Below are 14,207 nucleotides of genomic sequence, written 5' to 3' on the forward strand. Positions count from 1 at the left end.
TAATTTGATTATAATGTACTATAACAATATTTTTACACCATTCTCATCTAAAACTTATAATTTAAAATAAGTATAATATAAGTATATTATTATTTCTATTGTAATTAAAATTTTCTACAACCTATTAAAAAAGTTTCAATTGTGAATAATTTAATAAAATTAATAAAATAGAGAATTTTTTAAAACAGTATACTTAAATATACATTTAAATAAAAATTTTTTCATAAAAAATTATAATTGAACATCATACTTGAAGAAAATAATTATTTATTACCTATAATAATTAATAATATGAATTAATTATAATAAATTTTAAATAGGGGAATTTCAAATAACATAAAATTGTGAATATTGGAATTTTATAATTCTTGTCCCAGTAAGAAATTCTATGAGAATAAGTATATAATTTTGCCTAGTGATAAAAAAGTATTCGTGATTTTTTTTTATATATTTAAAAAAAAAAAATTTTTTTCTAAAGTTTATTTAAAGTAATTTTTTTTTATTAATTTTCTTTTCTATTTTAATCATAACATCAAATTAATTAAAAAATTAATTATTAAATTATTATTGTACAACTAACAAATATTTTTGTTTTGTTTTGGTTTTTTTTTAATACCGGTTATTAAGTTTGTCCAAACTAACGTGTTTTACTTGTATGCAAATCGAATAGTAAATAACAAAAAAACAACAAAAATACTATATAATACTTAATATAAAGTAAAAAAATTTTAAATAATTTATAATTTCAAAATTTAATTAAAAGCATTTAAAATTATATATGTAGATGTACGTATATATTTTATGCTAAAAATTGTTCTAAAATTTTTTGTATTTAAATATAAAATTAATATATTGAAAAGGAAAATAACAAATAAAAAATATTTCGCGAATACCTTTAGAAATGTGTAAATGCTTAAATTTTATATAATTAAAAAATTAAATACAAAATTCCTGTTTTAATAATTTAATTTTATTAATTAAAATGTAAGCATGCTGTTGTAAAGGATATTTTCTATTAGCTTTAAAATCACACAGGTAAGATTGTATATAAATTTAATAATTAAAAAATTATAAATGAAAATAATTACTAATTATAAAATTATAAAGATAATATTTAAGATATTACCTAGAATTTTTCCTTTGATGTAAATTTCTACGAAAACTTTACAGTTTCTTGGAATTTAATATTGAAATTTGTTTTTTTTTTCTTTTGAAATTTTTACGACATAATCTCTAAAATTAATTTGTCCTTTTAAAGGTTACTATAATTTAATTAAAAATTTTTCCTGCTTATTGTTTTCTTTTAATAATAAAATTTACTATAAGGTTTTTAAAATAACCTAAGAGATTTGAAATATTTTTTTATGTATAGAATTTTTGTTTTAATGAAAAAAAAATTCTAAAACTAGACGAAGGATTTTCTATTTTTGAAATACAATACAATAAAGGGAAAAGTCTGTTATTGGATCATCAACTTGGGTCTAAGTGGTGAGATAAGATAAGGCGAAATTTTAATATGAGGGGTGCTGACAAATAAATTCTTATATTATAATTGAATTAAGAATTAAGATATTGTTGTGTATGTAAGATGTGAAAAATATATTAATGAGTATATTAAGTACTTTTTTCATAGTTATACAAATAAGTAAATAGATTTACAAGTTTTACAGCTTTCCCAACTCTTTCTTCTCAAAGAAGAAGTTTTAACATTCTACTTTAATAATTAAATTTGTTAAATGTTTATATTGGAACTCTCCTTAATGCAATATTTCATTTTAAATTTAGGTAAATCTTTTTGATTTTAAAGAAGTGGTAGTAAAAATTTAAATCCAAGAAATAAAATTCTCTATAGAATTCAATTAAAATCAAAAAGTTTGCATTTAGCTGAGCGTCAGTTTACGCCACATTAAGATTTTGTTTATAATTTAAAATTTTTCAAATCAAACTATTATCATAATTTCGGTTTTTTTTTTCCAGAAAAAATATAACAGGCCAGTAAATATAATATATATAAAAAACTGTTTTTCATTTAATAAAGTTGGGTCAAACCAATGATTTGTAATATAACACTTTTTCCTTTAACTAGTGAAAAAATTACTTTTAAAAAAAATTTGTGTATGCCTACTACACTATTAAAATTACTTCCAATCATATACGAAATTATTTCAATAATTGCATATATTTAGGATGAACAATTTATGCAGCCCTTGGAATAAGGCGTAAGTTTAGAAAAATAGTTATATCTATTTTTTAATGCCATGGCATTTGCCGTTAGGTTTTTGCATTACTTTAGAAAAAAAGTTTACAGTTTCAGAAATAAAAGGTGCCAAAAATTCAAATTTTACAAAATTCGAAAAAAAGTTTTGTTCAAAAATGATTATCGATCTTATATTTTTAAATGTAAGGTTGTTTTGATTGCCAAAGAAATATTAATTAATTTTTTAATTATTAACAATAATATAGGACGTGAATAATTAATTTATCAACGTGTTCGCTTTTGTAATGATATTTTTATTTTAATTAATTAAAAATTCATTTTTCGAGAATCTATTTCTGTATAAGTCTTTTTTTCTCATAATTATTATTTAGGTGTAAACACAATTGAAACCACAACCTGGAAAAATTGTTTTTCATATCTACTAAAACATTTTTATTTTGCAAATGTTGGTGCATGAGCTAAATAATTAATATGTTTTCATTAAAAATTAGATTTCCTTTTATATAAAAATCGTATTATATAAATAGTTATACATACTATTAATGTTACTATATTACGAATATACATACATCTTTATTACATTCGGACATTTAAAGAAATTACTCGGACATTAAGAAAGAAAGTATGGGTAGTTATTTCAGGTATATTATATGGTTATGGGTTCTAAATAATATTGTTTAGCATTGGAATATGCTTTTTGAATAAATGGTTTTCTGGACTTTTACGAATAAAAAATACATAGTAGAGATTACATATAAGGTTTAATAGAGATACTCTGGAAAATAAAAAAAAATGTTAACAATAATTAAATTTATTCGACTAGATTTTTTGGATTCCTTTACACTCAGTTTAATTTTGTATTCCTAAAGTACATATTTGCGCTACAGTAAAAATCAAATGGTACATAAATATTTCATACATGCGCTTCTGAGATTTCCAAAGAATTCAAGTGCCATTTATTTAGCAAAGTTTGCTAAAACTTTTGTTTTAGCAAACTTGTTGAATACATTAAGATCTTTCTCCTGATAGTCCAAATGTGGTTGCGCTAAAATTTTTAAAATCTCATACAAGAATTTGGCTCATTCAAGAATAAAATTCTTGACCTGCTATTCTGGCTTACCTTTTAATAAATTTCTTCTTGTTTTTTTTTTATAAAATTACAACAGAATTGTTTTAAACTTCCAAAGTTTCATGGTGGTCGTATGAGCGGTTTATTAGTGATGACTTGATATTTACTATTTCAGTAATAGTATAGTTTATTACTGTTTTAACTCATGGCGCAACCGAAACTTTTCAAATTTTTTGATTAAAAAAAGTAAAAAATAATTGGTGAAATATGTAGGTTCCCAATCACACAAAATTTTGGAATAATGAATTTTTAAATACTTTAATGAATCTTTGAGTTTAACAACTTAATTACAAAAGATTCGTAATTACTCAAGGAAACAAAACCATGGATTAAAAAAATATCCCGATATTTTAAATAATTTTTTATCATCAATTGAAGTTGTGATGCAGTCCAGCAGATCAGTTTTCGAGCCCTGATCTTTCCAAAAAATTTATATGTTCATTGCTTTAATATGAGGAATTCATATCTTAAATTTCAATGAAATCGGTTGATTATTTCTCTTTATATACACAAAAATGTATATTTTTCCCGTAGTAAACGTCTAGTTGCCGATGCCTGATTTCTTCCAAAACATAGAAATTTTCGCGGACGGTCGAGCTGAGCTTATATATAAAATTTCAAGTAAATCGTTTGAATACTTTCTTCAAAATGTTCAAAAATGTAAAACAGGCCCGCTAAAAAGTGTAGTTCCCGAGGCCTGATATATACCAAAAGTTCATCAATCCGTGCCACGGTAGAAATAAACTTACATATAAAATTTCATCAAAATCGGTTCAGCCAAACTGGAGATACACGCGACGCGTGCACACACAGACAGACAGACCGACAGGTTGCTAAAAATAGTTTATTTACACTTCCCTACTATGGAGAAGTACGTTCCCACCGAAAACTCGATATGCAAAATTTGTTGCCATCACATAACCTACCTATTGTTTACACAATACGGTCGGTAATTAACCTCTGCTTTTTAAAATGTCATCGTTATAAAATTTATTTTAATGTTATTTTAATGAAAATCACTATTTAAGCAAAAAAAATTAATTGCATGTTATTGCATTCAAAAAGAAAGGGCAAATAATAGTTTTACAATTTACATATAAATACCAAAAAAATACAATCAATTAAATTTTAAGTTTCGTAAAGTAACACATTTTGTTTATAATATTTTTTTAAGACCATAACATACGAGTATAATCGAACTGCATATTTTTGGGATGATAACAAAGATTAACTTATACATACATCGAATTAATATTAGAGACTTTTTTGACGGTAACATAAGAATTTACCGTCTCTTATTTTATTTACAGAAATTAGATATTTAAAGTTTAAGAGTCGAAAATTTAAATTTATAGCTCATTTTGTACGGTCACAGCCCGAAAGAGGAAATATGAGGAATAAATTTTGTTTTAATAAATTAAATGAACGCAGAATTTGGGAATTGCTTGTAGTTTTGTAACATTAATCTGTCATTTTAATAAAAATTTTTGACACTCTCTAAATTTAAGAGGAAGCTTTTCAAAAAAATTATTTGTTGATCCATTTATGTATAGTATTGCAAGTGCTTTTTATTTTATAGAAAGTAGGGGTTTTGTAAACTTATGGATGTAATATACACAACAGACGAAACAATGTGAGGATAAGTATGAGAATTTTTTTTTCTAAAATATTTCGAAAATATATTTAAAATTAAAATATTCGTCTAAAATTAAATTTTATTTTTTTCAAACCGGCTTATAAATAATTCAACGACCTACTAAAATACTAAACGAAAATGCATTCAAGTGAATCGTAATTTCTAAAAACGTTTATATGTACTTAAATATGTTTTTTTTTTTAATATATTCATTTCTACATTTCCGAAGGTTATAAACTTACACACTTATACATATATATATACATTTGTTCTAAAATTTGCACTTGAAAATCAACTTAGCTTATGAATATTTTTTAAAATTTATATTTCTTATCGTACAGAGAGCTAGATTAGCATTCTTTTGATTAAACTTTTGCAAATTCCTGTTTAATTCAAAGTTGCTTTAATTTAAAACGGTATAACAAAAAACAAACAATCAAACAAAACAGCTTTTGTTTTACAACGTGATTTCTTTTTTCCCTAGTTTCTCATGCAGTCATTTTTTGTTGTGAGAATTGTAAAAAATTTTAAAATGCGATTTGATGCTATTGTTTTGCAATAAACTGCACTAATTTATAAAGTCTTGCTTTTAAAATTATTTTTTGTTGATTACATTAAAAATTTTTAACAACTTTAATTATCCGCTTGTTTGTCAAGAAATGAAATCATTATGAAGCCACAAAAATTGCAATTTCTCTTTTTAATTTTAATTTTAAAATGTTATCTTGTGTTTTTTTTTTGTTTCAAAGTTGATTTCAGAGACTGTTACCGTTCCAAATTGGAATTTTTATATAATATTTTTAATTTAATTTTGTAATAAAATTTTCCATTTTTAATCATTTAATAATAATTTCCTGTTGAAATTTACACAATATTACGAGTATTTTGGAATTATTACAACTCTTTAATTAACTGTGTAAGTAATTGACATTTGTGCATATATTGAAGGCATTTACATACATATATATGTAAGTATTTATGGATATATATGCGATTACAAAAATATATTTTCTTATAATATTCATGAAAATTAAACAAATTTGGGTTAAAAATCATATTTTTAAATAAATTTAAAAATTTAATCTTCAACGGAATTAAACTAAGTTATTGCATAAGAAACTTGAATAAAGTTGTCATAGTTACTTTCACATTAACTTTGTTGCAAAAAATAACATAAGAGTAAATAAAAACAAGATAACCGATAAAAAAAAGTTTATACAGAACAATCATTTTATTATTGTTAATGAAGGTGGGCATGAGTTTTGAAATTTGTACCAGTTTTGTATAAATTGCAAGATTTTATTATTTTATTAAACAATATATGTAAAGCAGTAAAAATTTTTGCAACTGTAATATTTATAATTCTGTTGCGTATCATAAATTTTTTTTTTTTTTTGTTTTTACAAAGAGTATACAGAGGTGTTTTTATCTGTCACATTTCCCGAATTATCAATATAATGCAACATTAACTAATGAAAATATAAAAATTAGGCGGTTTTCAGAAGTTCCAACTTTAGGAAAAGGAAAAGCTAAATGCCACGTCATGCTTTTTGTTCGTCGAAACGTGCTATATCATCCCATTTCGACTGTATCATTAACCTCGAACACTCTGCACTTACACTTAAAATTTACTCTTACAGGTGTACGCACACTTTCCAAAAATTTTTAAATTGCTTCTAAAATAGTTGTAGACTATTTTTAATCATTAAAATAAATTTTTTTTATTACCTATTCATTCCTAGCAAAAAATATATTTAAATAAATATTGTAGATATGCAAATTAAGTATTAAAAAATTAAAATAATATATGGAATACAAAAATTTTTATAAAAAACTAAGTTTTTCTGGCGGACTGAATGGAAGAAAATAATTTTTTTTCTAGTCTAGTTTGGATTAAACTATCTATATTACATACATAAATCATGCAAATATTTCTTCTCATCAAAAATTTGCATATATTAAAATTGTAAACATTGAGACACACCGAGAATTTTCCAACGTTAACCCACTTTTCATCTTCATAGGATCTATTTTGAGGCCTGGACCCTAACAGGATCGATTTTCAACGTGCCCCACTTAACTATTAAAATTTAGGAGTCTTTAGTTCGTTTTGGCAGAAAAGAGGCGAAAAAAGCTATTTGGGGTCCGAAAAGTTATAGATATTTCTCAGCTCGGTACTTCATCTTAGAGCTGAGTTGTTAGATTTTAAAAATTTCTAAAAAATTCAATTACAAAGGATTTCCGGACAAGCGTATTAAAAAAAGTTATTACTTAAATAAACTCTTTTAAATTAATGCCTTTCATAAGGGTTATCCAAAGTTTTTCCCCTGTTAAGTATAATTAATTTTGTGTAAGTAATTAATATTATATTTATTCTTAATTAAATATAGTAAAATAATTAATTGCAATTAATTCATTATAATAAATTTTAATCAGATCATATTTAAATATTAAAATGAAAATGTTAAGCGATTTGAGCATTACATGCACATTGTTTAATTGTCCTTACATACAATTATAAGAAAAAACTAATTTAAATCAAATTAAAATTGTTGTGGCGATTTGTAGGTTATTTTTTTTTAAATAATTATTCATTAATTCTATGGGATACTTAATTGACTTCATATAATAGAATTGAATTTTTAAAACACGAATTAATTTAAGAATATAATGGACCTTGAATTAATTTATTTTAAGTGTATTTGAATAGAGTAATATTCGTAAACTCATGTAGAATTTAAATTTGTAAGCTTAGAAAAGAGGCTTCAATGACAGTGTTTGTAAATATTTCAAAAAATTATGTATTTACCATCGTATATTTCGGTTTTGTAAAAATAATTGATAAATATAAATTCGGACATTTTGTAGAAACTCTTTAAATTTACTTTAGCAAATATATAAATAATTTGAAAAAATACACATTTAATTTCGAAAAGTAAACTGTATGAAATAATATAGTATGAAGTAACCTACTCGAACATAATTTTTAAACAATGCTGCATAAGACTAGGAGGAATAAAAAACCTTAAGTGTAAGATAGAGCTTAAGTTTACAGGTCGCAGCTCTGTTATTTTACTGCAGCCCAAGAAGTAGGCGTTTCAGTTTATAGCTCTGTGAATGTTTTGCCAAAGAATTTGCAGAAAAAAATTGGTTCTACTCTGATGCAGATACTCTCTTAATTTTACTTTGACGATCTTTGTTTTCTTTAATTTGTCATTTTTTATTTTTGATATTTATTAGAACTCAACTTGTCCAGACTTAACCTGATAATTCGACTGTTTCACAAATTTTTCGTACTAAACCAAAAGTTGAAGTATTTATCTGAAAAATTGTAAAACCTTGTTTTTGTACTAGGCCGGTTTAGTTATTCTGGCTTATATTTAAGCAAAAATAAGCAAATGTAAGCATATTTAGTACTTTTGTTTCTTTTAATATATTCACTGACAAAACAAAATGTGCCGTTAATTGTCGTATTCAGTATTCCAACAAATCGTTTTATAAAAAAATTTTGATTTATATGTGCATATTTTTAAAACTGTATAGATAATTCTTCTGCTGTATGTTCTAATTGTTTAAGAATTTTTTCTTTTTAATTCTAATGTCATAAACCCAATCATCAATTCACTTAATACTTAATTACTTGTATTGCATTGTAATTTTATGATACTTTAACACATTAGGTTCAATTCGGCGAACTATTTAGAATGAACTAATCAATAATCATTAGTTTTCAAATTAAAATTAAATTAGATTTAATGCAATTTATTTTTGCATACATTTGTATACAGTTTTGAAATGATTATACTCAATATGCCTACAGCACAATAAAAACCATTAAAATAATTATAAAAATATTTTCTATAATTATTGTTTATTTGACCTGGTGGCTCCTAATGGGAAATATTTTGTTTATTTACATTAGTTCAATATTAAATTAAAGTAAACAATTTGTAAAGGTCTAATTTTAAAAATTGTATTTTGATATTTTTCATTAAAAATTGCAATTTTTGCAAAGGAAATGGAAATGTGGTAATAAATGAATTGAATTAAAATAATAAATGTTTTTTCTAAGCGGCAAAGATGAAAGTATTTTTAAAATTTAACAACAACTATAATTCTGTGGAAATTTTCCAAAACCCGATAAGTCGATTTTTGGCAAAATTGAGATATTAATGAAAATGGAATGGTAGATATGAGATCTTTGCTGTGACGAAGTCCCATAATTCAATGCAAGAGATAAAGCGTTCGTTGGTGCATAAAACCATAACCCGGTAAAGTTTAATAAAACCATTTATCAACATCATACCGTTGCCAAAACCCGATATTTATCATATCGTTCTTTAGAATAAACCGTAAAATCATTTAACAGTCTTATACAAGTATGCCAAAAAACCCGATATGTCCCATACCGCAACGGTAAGAGATTGTTTTAACCAGGAAACAGAATGTTATATGTTAAAATAATAGATTTGTCAAGGACAATAATCTCATAAATTCAAAAAAAAGGCAGGTTTATTGTTAATTTTACATTTAATTGACATTTAATTTCTTGTCACGAATTTTGTAAAAATTTTAAAGCCAATAATGATGCAAGTTACAACTACTTGTCTGAAGAGGATGTTGATTTGCATGCATAGGACACAAATATATTATAAAAAAGGCTAATAATTGATAGCTTACTATTATTTTAATTAATAATAATACTATTTTATTTTTGAAATATGTATAAATACCTTTTTTATTAGTTTTTTATATTTAAAAAAAGTTATGGAAACGAAATTTCTTTTCTTGGTAAAGAATTAAGTAATTTCATATTAACTTTTACAAAGACTATTTTCGCATTTCCTATGATACTGATATGGTAGCTGGTTATTACCCAATTTGATTAAGATAATGCAAATATTTTATGATAAATCATTATATTAAAATTTTTGAGCTTCATATAAATTTTTGTTTGTTATTTTATGTTTTAAAAAATATTATGGAAAGAATAAATTTATGTTTTTTAATAAAAAATTTTTCTTGAACAATATCTTTTGCAAAGGCGAAAAGTACAAAAAAGAAATAGTTCTGAAGTTGTACAACTTGTTTAAAAACATTTTTTTTTTCTTTTTGCGGTCATTTTTAAAAATATGAAGTATAAAAACACAAACATAACGTTATAAAGACTATTATTAGCTTGAAAATCGTTTTTTGGCAGAGTATACTATTAAAATGGCCCACGTTACTAATAATTTGCCAAAACCCGATTGAGTTTTTCACCCCCCCCAATTTTATATTCCCAAAAGGTTGAAGCAACTTGAACACTATTTTAATATATTACTCTAATACTATATTACTCAAATAAAAAGCCACAGCTTACTAGCTCACTATTTTGTTTGAAAAATAAACATAAACGAAAAAGGGTTTTTTCTTAAAACTTTAAAATTGCAATACTGTAAAATTTCAAAAAAATACTTGTCGGGTTTTGGATAATTTCCACAGAATTATAAGTATGATGTAGTTCTAGACAATCCTTTAGTAGTATATGCAAAAAACAGTTCTCTAAAATTAAATTACAAATTAAGAGGTGTTGTAAATTGAATAGGCATTGACGAGACAACCGTGTCAAAGGCAGTGGTTATTAAAATTCCGATTTCCAAACATGGTCATTTTGTCAATTATCAATCTAATTATCTCTTGTTTTCCTATGCATTTTTTCAGTCCAGAATATCTCTTTACGCGGTTTTTGGGTTATTAATAATATATTAACTCACTTCAAATATAAATTTTCTAGAGTGAGATAAACCCGGCAAAGTGGTTAACTCTGGCTCGTTCCTCACAAATATTTAAGCCGCGCCGGATCCTTGTCTCTAACACCCCAAAGGGATGATCTCGTCCCATTATATCTCTCATTTTTATCTAAGCCGTATTGCCGCGCTACCCACACTAAAGTAACCTTGTTAAAATCAGCCAGGACGTCAGGGACATCAGTGATTCTACTCTTCCTGAGGTTCCTTTTGATGCACTCTGCAGCACATAATTCAATAGCATATGTTTCAGCCTAAAGCATTGATTGCATAGTGTCCGAGGACCCATGTAATATTTAGCTCCTAGCCCTACGTAAATTTATGTTTACATTATTATTTTAAAATTACTGTTCAACAAACCGTCTTATTTAGCTAGCTTTCGAATTCTTTCTGAGAGCACAGCAAAGCGAACTCTTACAACTTTTCATGATTTACTTATAGTATTTTCCGAGTTAATTGCTTATAAGACGGAATTCGTTGAGCTGCTAAAAATTACATCTAGCCGGGTATATGTTTTTAACAATCTATCACTAGTATAATCTAGATCTATTTCACATTATTTTGATTAAACCTACATATTATATATTATGTATTTAACATTGGAACTAAAAATTTTATTAACTTCTTTAAATATTTAATATGACACGTCTATGAAATATTGCAAAAATAAAAAAAATAAACACAAAAAGAGGCAATAATAAAAAACAAATATTTTCATTTCTATAAAGTAAATAAAAAAATATTTTTCACCATTCTAAAATTATATTTAATTTTCATTTATATAAAGGAAAAAATTTAAACCATATGAATATATTTTGCTTCTGTAAATAAATATGAATTATGAAAGTGATCATAAATTAAAAACGAAAGAAAAATTTAAACTGGTCTATACACAACCCACTCGAATGTGTATTTTGTAAATAATGAGAACTGAAAGTTTGTTTATGACTATAGTTATTCCAAAATTTGTGACTAAGCTCAAATACTTATTAAATTTTCAAAAAATTTTTTAATTATTTTTCCCGCGACATATCTTAAAGGGCGCCTAACCAAGGCGATCGACAGACGGAAAGAAAAATTGAAATCTTATTAAAAATAATTTTATTCATGTTTCCTTAATTTGACTCGGATATGAATATCTATTGAACACTTGACATGAGGAATTTTGTGCCATTACAATACATCTCTTATTGTATGCAATACGGTACGTAATAAGTTAAAATAGAATGAACATTTATCAAAAAACAAATTTAATTAAAATATTATCATTGTGTTTAAATAATTTATCACATCATAATTAATTAAATGAAAATAAAAATCGGACTGACAAACGGCTCTATAAATAATATTATAATATACGATTTTTTATTATGTACATGTGTGTATGTTTGCCCAATGAACTGGTCACGGTTAAAAGAAAATAAGTATTTTCTTTTAACAGAAATTTCTTTTATTCATTGACATAATTAATTAAAAAATTTTCCACAAAAAATATTTTTATAAAATTATAAAATTAAAATTCTAATCTTAGAAATTTTTCGAATTATACATTAGTACATATAAACAATTTTTTTCATTAAAATTTTAAAATGACTTTATAAATGTACCCCTGTACATTTAAACAACATGGGTATTACTTATAGTTTTAATTTTAAACTAAAATAGTTAGAATTTTTGATTTAGCATAGAGTTTGAGAAAAATCATTTATAAATTACATTCTTTACATAAAAAGTTTTTAAACAAAAGCCTGGTGCGAACCGCATATAGCCAACACCATGTGTATTTTCTGAGTAATATGATGGAATTCTCATTTATTCTTTTTTGTTGAATGATTTTGAAATATTCACTTTAAAAATTTACCCCAATTTGAAGAAAGCTAGAAAAATCATGTCACTGACAAATAAAAAAACCATAATATTGAATTTCGAAAAACTCCGTTGCTTATTACATTATGAGAGGTCCGCCTCTTTCAGGCGGAAACGACTGATCGGTTTTGTCTATTCACTTCAGATATATCATTTAAAGGCAATATGGGCCCCCTCAGGAAAGAGTTGGCCATGGTACTCTTCCATGGCCGGTCCTTTTCGATGGCGTAATATCTTCAACATCAAGTCAACTTTTTTTCAAAGTCATTCAACAGGTTTTTAAAAGAATTTATCTATGCACACTTACTTAAGTCATGAATACATTACTTGATATAGTTATTAACATTAGAATCACTCGCAATCTTTAGAAATATTTATGATATTTTCTTAGTTCTATTTCCAAGATCTACTTTTTATTGCGGTTGGAGAAGAACTCATGGCTTTCTTTACCAAGTTATTACATAATAGAATTAAAATACCCACTTCAAATAACAACTTTATTGACTTTTGGACGAAAAATTGCAATTTAAAGACTTGATATCATTTTCAGCCACTTAAATATCGATTGAGAAAAATCTTCTTATTATTCTAGGTTTTTCATTTGCTTAAGGATAAAGATATTTTGCTTTTCTTTTGAAATTTCAAATTATTTTTACTTCAACATTCTTCTGCAATAATTTTTTTTTTTATTAAAAACTAATATTGAATTAATGCAAATGTTTGTGTCTTGTTTAATAAACTTAGTTTACCCAAATTGCTGCAAATATCAAAATACAACAATTTTTTATTCAATTTAAAGTTTTCACCATTTACGTTATTACGTCTCTTCTTGACATAAGAAATATATTTATTTCAATATGATTTTATTAATTTAGTTGCGTTTTCTGTAGTATTGCAGTAAGATAATGTAAAATTCAAACAATTTTTTTATAAGAATCGATCAAGGTTTTTGGTCATTTCCATTTATACTTTGTTGCATTCAATGTACGCAAACAATTTCTTTTTTCGTTTTTAACTAATTTTATGTGAGAAAATATTCTTCTATTTTTGCACTACTATGGGGCAAGCTTAATAAACTTGATACGATAAATTTCATCGCCGAAAAAATTTTCTCATTGAACCACTTTTATTTGCATTAAAGCATTTTTGTAGCCTGGTTAGTTTAAAAATTTTGCGAATGATGTGAAAGTCTAATCTAAATGTTGCAATTTTTCAAGATTTGATGGCAAGAGTTTTGGACATGAATGAATTGAATGGAATTTTACGACCTGTTACGTAGATAATTGGAAAAAATATTTTTTATTTTATACAAATAAAACACACAAAATGATGAAAACTGACACATTTTCTTAAAGTTACAGTAAAGCTATTAAAGCTACAGTAATGGAATACTGTAGCTTTAATGTACCGTAAATGCCACATAAAGGACATCACTGGGTGGAAAATGTAAATTTTGTAAGTGACATTTCATTAAGAATTTAAGAGAAATTCTCTTGAACCGAATAAAAACCATTCTTCTTTTTATCTTTTTTCGATTATAGTTCCGAAGTTTTTTTTTTAGGTTAGTTA

General features: G+C 24.8%; 1 protein-coding gene across 1 annotated transcript in view; it reads left to right on the top strand.

Moving 5' to 3' along the window:
• The first annotated feature begins 766 nt into the window (after positions 1 to 766).
• The window catches only part of LOC129609569 (pyrokinin-1 receptor-like), a 70,303-nt gene continuing 56,862 nt past the window's right edge, over positions 767 to 14,207 (top strand). Inside the window, exon 1 of the mRNA XM_055521561.1 lies at positions 767 to 1,035. The gene's annotated coding sequence lies outside the window, so the exon portion shown is untranslated. The remainder of the gene's footprint in view (positions 1,036 to 14,207) is intronic.

The sequence above is a fragment of the Condylostylus longicornis genome, unplaced genomic scaffold, assembly GCF_029603195.1.
Source record: "Condylostylus longicornis isolate FDR11 unplaced genomic scaffold, ASM2960319v2 ptg000040l, whole genome shotgun sequence".
Classification (NCBI taxonomy): domain Eukaryota; kingdom Metazoa; phylum Arthropoda; class Insecta; order Diptera; family Dolichopodidae; genus Condylostylus; species Condylostylus longicornis.